This window comes from Uranotaenia lowii, chromosome 1 (assembly GCF_029784155.1).
Source record: "Uranotaenia lowii strain MFRU-FL chromosome 1, ASM2978415v1, whole genome shotgun sequence".
Taxonomy (NCBI): Eukaryota; Metazoa; Arthropoda; class Insecta; order Diptera; family Culicidae; genus Uranotaenia; species Uranotaenia lowii.
In genome coordinates this window covers 101,441,984-101,455,484 of record NC_073691.1, presented here as the reverse complement: position 1 = coordinate 101,455,484, position 13,501 = coordinate 101,441,984, and the positions used below count along the sequence as shown (strand labels likewise).

At 37.9% G+C, this 13,501-nt stretch overlaps 2 long non-coding RNA genes across 2 annotated transcripts; one reads left to right on the top strand and one right to left on the bottom strand.

The window, feature by feature from the left end:
• Positions 1–5,961: 5,961 nt before the first annotated feature.
• Positions 5,962–9,107, bottom strand: LOC129749991 (uncharacterized). The gene is made up of 3 exons (XR_008738243.1): positions 6,743–9,107; positions 6,465–6,674; positions 5,962–6,356 (listed from the first exon to the last, which is right to left on the bottom strand). It is a non-coding gene; the product is annotated as an uncharacterized LOC129749991 (long non-coding RNA).
• A 1,193-nt stretch (positions 9,108–10,300) lies between these two features.
• On the top strand, positions 10,301–11,361 carry LOC129749981 (uncharacterized). The gene is made up of 3 exons (XR_008738240.1): positions 10,301–10,624; positions 10,694–10,854; positions 11,051–11,361. It is a non-coding gene; the product is annotated as an uncharacterized LOC129749981 (long non-coding RNA).
• Positions 11,362–13,501: the final 2,140 nt, after the last annotated feature.

The window sequence follows — 13,501 nt, the reverse complement described above, 5'->3', positions numbered from 1 at the left end:
CTTCCAGGATGTGTTACGCAAATATCCCAATTAGCACTCTGTCCAGAGTTCATGCAATTTTCCAGTAATCTCAGCAATCTGGACCGCCTTACCACAGACTAGTCTTACTACATCCACGAATCAATACCACCGGGTTGTCATTCATAGCTTCTGTAATGTTTCCACGCAGAGCAGCAATCGGTAATTTTTTCCGATCATATACGCTCTTGCAGCTCAGAACCCTGCTGCAAGCGTCCCGAGAAACTTTCTGCAAATCTTCGCTCAATTGTTCCAGTGATCCGTGGCCAGATGAGTCTATTCAATGATGCAGATAATCCACGGATTCCAATTGGTTTGCGGCCATTCGCTCGTTGATATTTATTGTTCGGCAGAGTTCCAATTTCCTGTAAACATTGTGAAATTTTTTAGTTGCTCCAGATAAAATAAAACTGGAAATATACCTTGCCGATTTCAAGAAACCTTTCTTTGTTTTTCGCATCCGGGTCGAAAACTGAGCCCCTTCCGCCGTGCGAGATGACTACTTATGGCAAGTGGGGTAATATGAGAAACGCTTTCGGCGGATGTTTGCTGTTAGATTTGGTGGTGCTGCTGTTGCCGCTGCGGGTGGTGATGATGGTGATACGATCAGTGACGGCTGGCTTTGCCTCAGCCAATAGTGGCTGAGGAACTGGACAAGCGATGTGATTATATTTCCACCACACATTGCTACTGATGTTTGTGAAGTGGTGGTGGTCGTTGTTGTGGTTCCGCCTGCTGACATTTAGAACCTGCAAAACAAAGAAAAATCTAAAAAACATTTAACCAATAAGGAATGGTGGAACTTACCTCCAGAGCTGCGTTAAAATGTCCTGTTTCCGCCTGTAATTTTCGATGCTAGTTGGAATCCGGTCATTGGCCATCGAAATAAACTGCGTAACCGCTAACATACTCGCTGATTTCCGCTTCAGCGCTGTTGCGTTTTCGATCAGCACTGTCCGCCTCCTTGCACTGGGCTTCTCTGATAATCAAACGAGCCCAGGTTTCACTTTTACTGGATATTTGAGAATCGTATTCGCAATCACACGAAAATGTTGGGCTTTTTACCACGTTCCTTTCGGGAGGCACCATCCACTCTGATCAATTGTTACCGCTGCTTGAGCCACTTTCGCTGCCGGGTGCTCTTCTGCCGTGGGGTAGAAAAATTAACTATACTTTCAGCTCTTTCAGCGGAAATCGGGTAGTGACGAGAGGGAACGCTTCCGGCGGATATTTGAAGTTGATTTGGTGGTGCTTCTGCTGCCGCGGATGGTGGGGATGGCGGGACGATCGGTAGCGACTGCTGTCTGTGGTCGCAATCGTAGTCAAGGAAGTGGACGAGTGATTATATTTTCTCCGCCAGAGTCATGTTTACTGCTCTTGTTGTTGTGGTGCTAATTGTTCCGGTCCAGTGTTGTTCGACGACGGGACTGCTCTGGAGTTTGTACGGAGCTGTACGAAAGGTACAAAAAAATTAAAATTTTCGCTAAACTAAACTATTTATTTACTATTACCTTCACTGCTTGCGTTGCTTGTGGCCTCGGTGCGCTTATTTTGCGGTACAATTATGGTCATTCATGCTTTCTCTGGCCAAACTTGAGGGGTTTTCCGGAACCGTACGAGAAGCCTCGTGTTATTTTTTCAAATGTGACGTCACAGCAGCAGCGAAGACACATTACGTTCAGATGCGCGAGTATTCAATGGATCTGAGATCATTAATCGTATCTTTCAGAAATCTTTTTTTATCATTCCAAGCAAAGACACCATAAGCAAAGTCGCAAAATAAATCGGGACGATTAACGTAATCAGAAGCAAATAATTTAGACGATTAAGTGTACGGTATTTGATTATGCGGGTTGGAAGCAACATTATCCTAAACGTGGTTTAGTTATAGTTTTACGCTATGCTTTTTAAATATCTTAAAGTCCATTATGCAAGATAATTCAAAGCGTTTCTTCTCAATTTTAGTACATTGGGTGGTATGAAAAAAACCTAGTAATTGCTTTTGCTAAACTGAATCGAGCAGTCGAGCAGTCGCTTAAAGCAATTGCTTCGGTTGTTATGAATAAAGTTTTTTTGACAGCTGTTTTCTCAGTCAGGAGCTTTTACTTTTAGAACAAGCTAGTTTGGTATGAATAAAGCTCAAATCTGAGGCAATTGCCCGACCAATCTCCTAGCAATTGCTTTATTTTCTAAGCATGCTCGGTAGCAGACTTTTCCAATAAAAAATTCTTTAATAACGTCATGAATTTATCAAATCAGCAATATTTCACTTCAAAACAATTCAAAAAGGCATTTTCAACATGGGTAAAGAAAGTCGAGGTGATAACCCAACTTTTTTCATATTCCTGTCGTTGTATAAAATCATTCGTCTAAGATGAAAATAAACAAATCAATTAGTAAATATTTCAAATAAAAAAAAATCGGCTATCGTGGAAGAAGTCCCAATTGGCTCAAAGTTAGAAATAAATTGTAAAAATTTAAAACATAATACAGATCTCTCATTTTTATATAATTTTTTTATAATTCTAAAATTTAAAAAAAATATCTAAATTTAAAGCGGGCCTATTGCCTATTATTTTATACATCGGAGTATCCCGATCCAAATACATGTGTGAGAGATAAATATTAAAGTTATGTCGTTTTTCGTTTGACAATATTCGAATATGTATGTATTCATTTTTCTTTAAACATCAACATACAAGCACGCATTAACAAAAAAATTCCGCTCGTTCTCACACCCACCACCCGTTTCGTCGACTTCAAGGCTACTCTAGCCGTACTTTTCAATTTTCTGACCGTCTTCTTTCATTTTACTATAGAAAACTTCAGATTCTGCTGGTTGGATAGCTCTATTTTTCGAAGCAAAAGCTATGTTCTAAGACTTTAGTACACATCCGCTAAGCAAATGTTTATTCATACCAAACTAAGCAAATGCTTTGGACTTTTGCTTTGATTGATTTCGAGCTAAGTAAAAGCTACCGAAGCAATTGCTAAACCTTATTCATACCACTAATTGTTCGTCCTTGTATGCATAGATGCGTCTTGAAATATAATAAAATACAAAATTCACATTATATCACATTTTAATCAGTAAAATACGAGTCATAAGGAATTGAAAGCAAGCATTCCAACCCGAATAGAAAAACATTATGAAAAAACCATGAATTTCATTTTCACTCTGCTGTGGATTTTATGGTTGACACCATGAATATCACGATACATCGAACCATGATTTCACTGTCAAACTCATTGTTTTCGGTGGTATTTATGGTATTTATGGTTTTGGCCAAAATTACCATGAAAAAAGGGGGTTGTTAAGCAACTTAACAATGAAAAAATGAACTTTTTCCCATACAGTTTAGAACACAAAAATATGAAGTTTATCGTTATTACAGCTTCCAGTTCTTTCTCGAAAACTGTAATATTCATCGTTTTTCATTGAATTTTTATGGTTTAAAGGACGATGAACCACGATGAACTTCTATGTTTATTCGTAATATGTAAAAAGCTCTCGTAACCGTGAAATTTCATGGTTAGGATTAGTTTTTTAAAGCTTTCTTTCCAAAAAATTGTAAAAAAAAATTTGTACTGTTTCCAATACTTTTATTTTTCAAATTGTTTTATTAACACACTATAATGATACACTCACTTAACCACTATTTTTTTTTCTTTCACCATTTGCACGGCGTATTGAGGAGAGGAAGGGCTCCTTCTACGGCACATCTCCATCTAGTCCATCCCGGGTCTTTCGTTTTCCCTTCTGGTCCATCTGCCTCTGGAAAAAAATATTTTCAAATTAATTTCAAAAACTTAAACGCACAATAAATATACTAACCGGAATTGCGGTCACTTAAATTCCATACGTCAGAGCTTGCTCGAACGATTGCAGAAACGCGACAAAATCATCCGACAAAATGGCGTGCGTTTATGAAAATTTCTCTCTACACGAAAAATTATAAATGTGTGAAAAGGGCTAATGTTTATCATCGTTCGGATTTTCTTTTTACCATGAAAAATGTTGTAACAATATTATTCACAAGAATAACACTGTTATTTCAAAGTTTTGAGTGGTTGACTAGGATTTAGAAATAAGGATGAAGTTTATCGTTGAATTGAATACCATTGTTCGGTTATATTAATACCACGATCTTGGCTATTCGGGAAATGCTGCACTTAAATTAATTAAATTTTCGATTCAAATTGGATCGATTGGAATTGAACGGAGCTTCTAAATTGAGTTATTAGCTCATCTAAATTTTTATAACATTCCTAATAATTACACATAAACATCTTGATCACCTAAAATATATACATGAAAATTTCGCATTTTAATATCTGTGCAAATATTGATAAAACTGTGAACCTGGCATCTCTGAACCAAACGGTGTTGTCATTCGTTTTGCTGCCGCCGGCCGCGAGGAATTTGTTTTTCGCCTTCGAATCTTGCAAGAGAAGGAACTAATTACAAAACTAATCTGGTAAGTTTTATAATTCTTCACTACATTTCGGTTCTTTTATCAACGTATTTCACTTTCAGATACTTGTCGACTAAACAGAGAGGAAATTTAATGGCGACCAAAAATCGCCCCATTAGGAGGAATTTTGCATTCCAGCAACGAAATCATCAAAAGCGTAAAGCCGGTCCAGCTCCGTTGCAATACGTTGGCGGTGTTCGAAACATCTGGGACATGACCCGTTGGCGTTTTTACCATTCCTGCAGAATATTGCAATGGAACCATTGGGATCTAAACCCTCTTCGCATTTCTATCACCGGAAGCGTATTGCCCAACATTGCCAATTGCCGTTTCAAGATACGAATACGAATAATGTGAAATTGTGAAATCAGAACGAAGAAATCAATAAAAATGATTGTTTTAAAAACCTTATAATATGTTTTTTTCATTTTTGCAAGAAGGAAACATGTATGCGTGCTTCAGGAATGCTTTAGAGAAAAGTATGAATAATGTTGGAAGAACGATGTGACAGATCGCAACTAAACCATTACTGTAAACATTTCGTTACAGCATAACTTTAAGGAAAAACTATAACAGTAATAGTTTGATGAACGTGGTATGATTTCCAAAAGCAAATTTTCGATCTTAAACTAACTGTTTGTATAATAGTTTTTCCATACAACGGTTTTAACAGTTTTTAACAATTACATAACCTAACGACATATTTAAAATACAATCAATTCGGAATTCACGTTTAAAGGAATATAATTTACAATTTCTATAACTGTTTGCTTAAAGTTTGTTTACGCTTCATCAAATCGTCGTTTGACTTTTATGGAAATCATTTCGCTACAATCCTTATTTATGCGGGCTGGCAGCTCTGATCCGCGTTTCGGCTTATTTTTGACGTAAGTTATGGACGCTATGGGTAACGGTTTGAGATCAATTTTACATTATAGAGAAATTGAAGTAAATCGTTCATATTATTTATTCACCGTACCAGATACCATCACTTTTCCACATGAACGTTCATGTTTCGTTCTTATCGTTGTCGATCTAAGGTTTAATATAATAGCTACATTTACAAAGACAGTTACTTTTTCTGAAGCTGTTGATGTATCGTAAATACTGTTTGAGATATAGTTTTTTAGTATGCGGGGGTACTCTACGCTGTGAATAATCGATTCAAGACTATATGATAGGAAGCGGGTTGGTTTCAGAAATCTAGAACACGCAGAAAATATATTGTAAAAATAATCAAATTTCGACCAAAAATAATAAAATTTTTGGTTGAGAAAATGCACAAATATTTTTTTTTGTAGCATTGACAAAAACTATAGATTTGTATGTCTGTTAATATGTGTATTTGACTTTCGGATTTCTAGTATTTAAAAAAAGATTCATATAGCATTTTATTAAGATTTTTATTGAAATTTCACAATCTTCCAAATAAATAAATTTTCTCGATCGGTAGATCCAGTTGCTTCAGGGACGGCCTGGATCTGAACCAGACCAAGCACATTAAACCGACGGACGGGCACGACAGTAAGCATCCGTACGGCAGCTGCGTTCTAATAATGAACGCCAACATGGAGGAATGAACTGTTGCGCAGGCGAACATCCTAGCGGCAATCATTGGGAAGACCGTGGTCGGTCTGCTCTTAGCCTCCCTGGTGGTGATGTTCAGCTTGTATCAGTTGCGCGGAGAAAGGATGAAGTTGGCTACGTCCTGGACGAGCCGAAGCGTTCCCCGATGGCCAACACCTACCAAGAACGCCAACCGGGAGCCAGATAAATATTAATCAATCGACTCCAGCAGGTCGATTGCATTCAGTTGAGCAGCAGTGGCGATAAGGGTAGGAGGCACACTTTGAGTCGAAGCATCTGGAATAAAAATAAAAAGTTGATGAAAAAAATGAATGATCAGAGAAATGATGTTCCCCCAGCCGGTTTTGAGCAGTTTTCGGGCTAGTTAGATACTTTGAAACCTACCCACGGGTCCCAACCGGCTTTTATTTTCTTTTTTCGTTTCTGACGTCTTCCTGATGGAGCATGTCCAATTTTCCTAAGATCCGGGCTTACGTCCATGGCATTGATTCAACCTGTTCTAGCCTTAGCAGTGAACGGACGGGAACACCAGCAATTCTGCAGCGTCGATTTCGGAACAATGACAATATGGGGTCCCGGGTTATTCCAAAAATTCTTCAAATAAGCAAGCAGAGAAATCGTCTGCAACGTCTTTCCCAAACCCATCTCATTGGCAAAATTACCATTGATTCCGTTTTCGTACAACGAAATCATCCAATTTAAACCACGGATCTGGTAGTCTCGCATCTCGCCGAACATGATGTACGGTGGCTACGCTTCGAAACGGAACCCCGTTTTGGCCTTGATGGTCGCCTTAGCCAGCAGCTCCTCATCCTCTTCCTGTTCCTTTTTCCGGTGACGGTGACTGAAATGTAAGTTATGGTTAATTTAAATTTGAATCATCCTAATGTAAAATTTAAAAACACTTATTCTCCCGGATCTTCGCTAATCAACGGTGCCTTCTCCCGTTTGCTCTTGGTTCCGTTGGCTTTCGGTTTGGCCGGAGGACTGCTACTGCTCAATTCGTTCTTCTTTCGGTTTGCATAGTGAGCGAAAATTTCCGTCTGCTTCAGCAAAAACTCAAACCGCTTGCCGCGATCCGTCTTCAGCGTCGTATCGGAAGTGGATTTATTCTGACGATGTGCAAAAAAAAAAACAAGCATCACCTGTTTATTCCAAAGTTAAAACAATCCCTGCACTTCAAGCCACCATCCCGGTACCCTTCCCGGACAAACCATCGATCAGTCAAACTTAATATTGCAAAAATTTCACCAGAAAGCCATCAATTTTCAATCGTATTTTAAACCACCAAACTTACCAAATTTTCGGAATCCAGATACGCTTGTTTTCTAGCCCGTTACGAAACGCACCTAAATTTTCCCGTGAGCTGTTTCGGTCTGTCTAGAAATTCGTGTGTAAAACGCACAAAACACGCATTAGTATTGGTGTAAGTATGTTCAACGGACGACCTGGTTGAAACAGAGGACTGAACCAGCTGTCAAATCGCATACAAACGTACCGTACCAAATTTTTGGAACCAGAACGTCAGTGTGGTTCCCGAAATTAAACACTTCACCCCATAACAGACTCGAAATAGGGTAACATTTTGGTTGCCAAACTTATCTGTTGTTGGCATACTGCAGATTATGAATCAATTTTAACAAGAATTATGCTGAAAACTCTGCATTTTGAGCCCAACCATAATTTATTATTGTTACCCTTGGGTTGAAACGATCGAAGTCAATTGGAAAGAGACCGATTACCAACTGTCAAAATCCATTCCTACTTGTTTCGACCTATTTTAACCTGTTTCGACTAACTTCCATTGAACACACATTAAACAGAATATCAGCCCAAAAGTTAAGAAACAAGTGGTTTTGTTCACTTTGCACAAAATATACAGTCGACGTAGGAGAATCTTCACGGACGCCTCAAAAAAAAGATAACATTTGTTCGGTTGGCATATACACTGAATATGCTAAAACTAGATACTTTTACCGTTTAAACGACGAAACAAATACACGTCTGCCGAAATTATTGCCATCAGAATAGCCATGAAGTGTATAGAGGATCAACAAATACCGAAAGCAGTTATATACACTATACCATCCTTGTAAACACGTTCGATGACTTGCAAGAACATGCTCTGATTGTAGAAATTCTAGAGATAGCACAGCGTTTTGGCACTGCTTTTCAATGGATTCCTAGCCACATCAACATTGAAGGAAACGATATTGCTGATGCATTGGCCAACATTGGACTGTCTGACACTGCTCCAGTTTTGGAAAACCAAATATTTTTGAAAGATGCGTTCAACAAGTTCGAAGAACAGAAGCTCGTAGAAACAAAAAGATGGTACGAAGAGTACTGCGACGCACAAGGCACTCTGAAAGGGAAAACATTCAGAAAGGTTTACCCAGAATACTTGCCTACACCGTGGTTTCACAAAAAGGATCTTGAAGGACACGAAATTCGCCTCATGAACCGACTCCTCACAGGGCACGAATACTCGAGAGTTTGGCTGAATATCATGGAAATCGAAGACGATGGTGACTGTAACATTTGTCAGTCCCCAGAATCTGCAGAACACACGATACTATTTTGTCCAAAATTTAACAATGTCATGTCATGTCTAACTGATTTACTGAAATGTAACGACAATGAGCTATACAAAGAAGTTACTGATTTTGTCCAAAAAACTAATTTAAAATTATGAGCAATAAAACACTAAGGTACTTGTACACATAATCGACCCGTTGCCAAGCAATATGGATAGCTGTCTTGCTGACAACGTATGGAAATGGCCATATAGTCTAAGAAACTAGGCCACAAAATAGAAGTTGTCAGATGACAACTTCGAACAGAAGGAGGAAGAAGAAGAAAAGAAAAAAAAATGAAAGGTTGCTTATACTGTATTTGTTTATGCCGAGTGTTGCACTAGTGTTGCACTGGTGCACCACTAGGTGCTGTCAAACTGTTTGTTTATTCGGCCGGTGTTGCACTGGTTTTGACCTGGTGGAGTTCTGCTTACGGACGGTGGCCCACCGATAATTTTGCCAGAGTTGCGAGAGAGCGTGTGAGTGAGTGAGGTATACACTGGAGTACGCAATACACTGGCGACGATTTGTGTTTGTTTTTGTCAAGTACGGTGGAACACTAATCGAGGGGAGAAAACAAATGGGCGATTAGTTATTCGGAAAAAATAAAAGCTAGAGATTGGGACTTGGTAGGCTGTGGAAAAACAAACCAGACGCGCTTTTTTTCTGAAAGTAAGAATTGCAATTTCAAAATTTGAAAATTTGTGAAGTTTTCAAAGAATTATCGAATATCGAAGTTTTTATAGTACTGGTCAACTCGAAGACAAATTCACCCTTTAGAGTCGAATCCTTTGAAGGAGCGCACCCGACAGTCTCCCCAACATCACCTGGTCCATCTGAGCCAAGAATTGTTGATACCTGGAAGAAATGGTCAAGTGTCGAACAACGGGTATAGGTGCAAGTAACGTTAGCTAAGGTTTTAACGACAGTAAAAGCACTGACCATCGTAAAAGCTATTCTGTGCCCTGGACCGTTCGAGGTCAATATTCCCCTTTGCTTTGGTGAGCCCGTTCTAAATTTTTATTCAATACCAGCTGACCCGGTGTGCTTTGCTACACTCTTCAAAAATATATGATATTTTCAGAAATTATTCATATTTTTATTGTTTTGTTGGCATTATTTAAATCAAATAATAACGAAATTCAAAAGCAACCGCTATTAAATGAGAGCTGCAGCTGGAGTTTTGAATTGCAATACAAAGATGACTGAAACTAATTTTTTTAATCTTGATCTATAAATTTGTGTTCAAGATCTGATAATATTAATCTGTTTCTTTAAGCTTTGCCCTGAGCTGGTAGGGTCTCAAGTTAATCTTACGCAAGCAATCTTACTTATAAAATATGGTTACACAGAAAAAAATAATGAATATTACGTGTCATTGAAAATAGTTGCCTTTAAAACAAACAACCTGTAATTTAAAAAAAACACGTAACTTTCAGTTGGTTAGTTTAAACGTCAATAAAAATCATTTAATGTTACAGCAAATGTCCTGTAACAAAAAGGAGCAGGACATGCACTGTAGTTTTACAGGTCGAACCAAAATTACTTGTCGTCGAATTACGTATCTTCCAATAATTTTCAATTATTCGTTAGGAAAAGTGTGCCTGGCATCCCAGTTTTGTGCATAAACGTCAAAATGAGAGCGCGTACCGTTTTATTTTGTTTTGATTCACGTGTTTGTTTCGTGCCGGAGCAAATCCAGAAGTTGCTCCACAAACAACAAAATAACACCGTCGGGCGATCGGTTAGGTGCTTTATCGTTTTCGCAGATTCGGGAAACAACAATGTTGTCAATTTGGCGACCATCAGCTGCAATGACAAAACAGTGTTTTGCAGTTACAAGGATTCCACGGATGTCGAAGCGGAAGGTGCAAAAATCATCCGGATCGTGCTGTTTAGGAACACATGCAGCACAGTTCGGACGACCGCTGTCCGGGCAAAGCAGATAATCATGTCCGCAATTATGCCGTAAGTAATATTAAAAAAAAATTGCCACCAGCCAGAAACTAACATCCGTTTCTTGTTCATTCGCCGCAGTTTTCACAAGCACCGGGGATCTGTGAAATATCATCGCCAGTCGGAAAACATTTTAAGCTGTCGGTTCCGAAAAGCTCCGCAAAAGTTGTACGGAAGCCAGAATTTTCCGCCATCAGGGTGGAGCAGAATCATATTTTCATCCAGAAGACGTAGCATTCCAGGTGAGTGAGGAATCGTTTTTTTTATTTACCAGCTGCAAACAATCAGATTTCGTTGTGCATGGATTTAATTAATTTTGCTGATGGAAATTGATAGTATTTGAAAGAAAATAACTTATCATCAACAATAAGCTGTTTTTTTTTTCTTAAATACAACTAAGACCTGATTAGAAATCTAACGTTTTCCTTTTTTTTACAGCAAATAAGAGCGAAGTATAACATCATCCAGCTCAAGGGTTTGCCCGAATGATTCTTCTCCAAACATCCACATCCAAACCAAGATGGCTTTTGGACTAAGTTTTGACCCTCTATTCCACAAGTAGCCGTTTGCGGGTTTCCAACTGGCAGAAAAAGTAATCCAAAATCGGTTTGGCGACTAAAACGAAACGCAGAATAGTGCTTGTGGATTGTGTTTTGCCAATGCCGGAAGTGTAGTGAAAATTGTATTTTTTTTTTATCTGCCTTAAAATGAATTGAAGAAAATAAAAAGGATAATTCAAAAACTGTTTATTTGAACGTTTGATTATTTTTGAAAATCCAATTGGAATATATACAAAGAATAAAAAAAAATGAACCGAATTTACCGGCCTGTAATTTTGAAGGAGCCATTTATTGATTTGCTTACTGTAAAATAAAGGACCTGTAATTTTTTTTCGACCTGTAAAATTACGGCAAATGTCCTGCTCCTTTTTGTTACAGGATATTTGCTGTAATTTTACAGCAAAAAAATTTTTCTGTGTATTTTTGATTGATATGTTCTGAATTCATGCTAAGAAACTGAAAAAAAGCCCCGCTGTCCTTCTCATCACCCCCTGCTGAATGAAACTCGTGATCATACTTCTCATATAATCAAATCCTCTTATATCAACTATAGTTCCATATGTTGATAAATTTTCAAGCTTTACAACAAAATTTATATGGAGCCCCCCCTTTTCTTCGCCTCTCTACACTGTAAAGCGTAAGGGTCTATAACAATCGTAGAAATATATCACGTAACGAAATACTTTTCCATGACAGATAGACCCCCCAGTTATACTGAAAACTGTAAGGGAGACCCCTCCTCATTCACCTTTTTGAAAGAGTGTGGTATACCAAATATTCATAGAAGCATTTCTGGTACCCAAATATCGTTCCATGCCAAATTTGGTTCCATTTGCTGTTGTAGTTCTCGAGTTATGCAGCAAAAATTTTATGAAACTCCCCTCCCTCTTTCCTTTCTTTTCACTTGCTTTATTAGTTTTTGAGTTATTTAAAAAAATATAAAAAAGGTCTCTTCCTCTATATGTTTTTTCTGCAAGGAAGAAGGGGTCTCAAATAATCATAAAAATATTTTACGTATCCAAATATCCTCCCTTACCAAATTTGTTTCCATTCGCTCAATTAGTTTTTGGGTGCTGTAAAAAATTATAAAAGGACCCCTCCCCCTTTATATCTTCCTTCTGGAAAGAGGGAGGGTTCTCAAATAATCACAGACATATTTTTCGTATCCAAATACCCTCCCATGCCAAATTTGGTTTCATTTGCTTTATTAGTTTTTGAGTTATGTAAAAAATTAAAAAACAGGCCCCCTCTTTTTTTTACTGGAAAAAGGAAGGGGTCTTAAACAATCATGGAGATATTTTTCTTATCCAAATACCTTCCCATGCCAAATTTGGTTACAATATCTTGATTAGTTTTCGAGTTATATGAAAAATTGTAAGGTAGCCCCCCTCCCCCCTTCCTATCACCCTACTGAAAGGTGGGAGGGGTACCTGATATTTATAGAAATACTAGCTGACCCGGTGTGCTTTGCTACACCTTTCAAAATCAAATGAAATTTCCTAAATTATTCAAATTTTTATTGTTTTATTGGCATTACTTTGAATCAATTTATAACATAATTTATAAGCAATCGCTATAAAATGAGAGCTGCAGCTGGAGTTTCGAATTTCAACACAAGGATAACTTAAAAGAATATTCAAAATCTCGCTCTATAAATTTGTGTTAAAGATCTGATAATTTGAAGCTGTCTAGACGGTCTCAAATTAATCGAAAACCATCTAACTTATAAAATATGGTTGTTTTTTCTTGATATGTTCTGGATTTATGCTGAAGAACTGATAAGAGAGCCCCTCCCCTGTCCTTACCTTCACCCCCCTCTGAATGCAGGTCGTGATTTTTAATTATCATACCTATGCCATATTTGTTTCCATTTGTTGGCTTCGTTAGCATAAATTGAGAACATATGCTAACACAATTGTATTGGGCTCACCTCCCTCCTCCTATGTACCTAATCACTGAAAGGAGGATGGTGTGTCAGATAATCATAGAATCATACCAAAATGATTTTTCATGTTAAGTTTTGTCCATTTCTCGGATTTTGTAAAAAAAGAGTTAAATGATAGCCTCCTCTTCCCTTCCTATATTCCCAATTCTATCATGTTACTGCAAGAAAGGAATTGTTGCACATAGAAAAAGTATTTTTCGTACTCAGAAACTTGTTGATGCCAAATTTGGTTTCATTTGCTCGATAAATTCTCGAGTTATGCAAAAAAAAATTACATGGAAGCTCCCCCTTCCCTTTCAATATCTTTCCGCTGAAAAAAAGGTGGGGCTTCAATTTATTACAGAAACATTTCTCGAACCCAAATACCCTCATATGCCAAATATG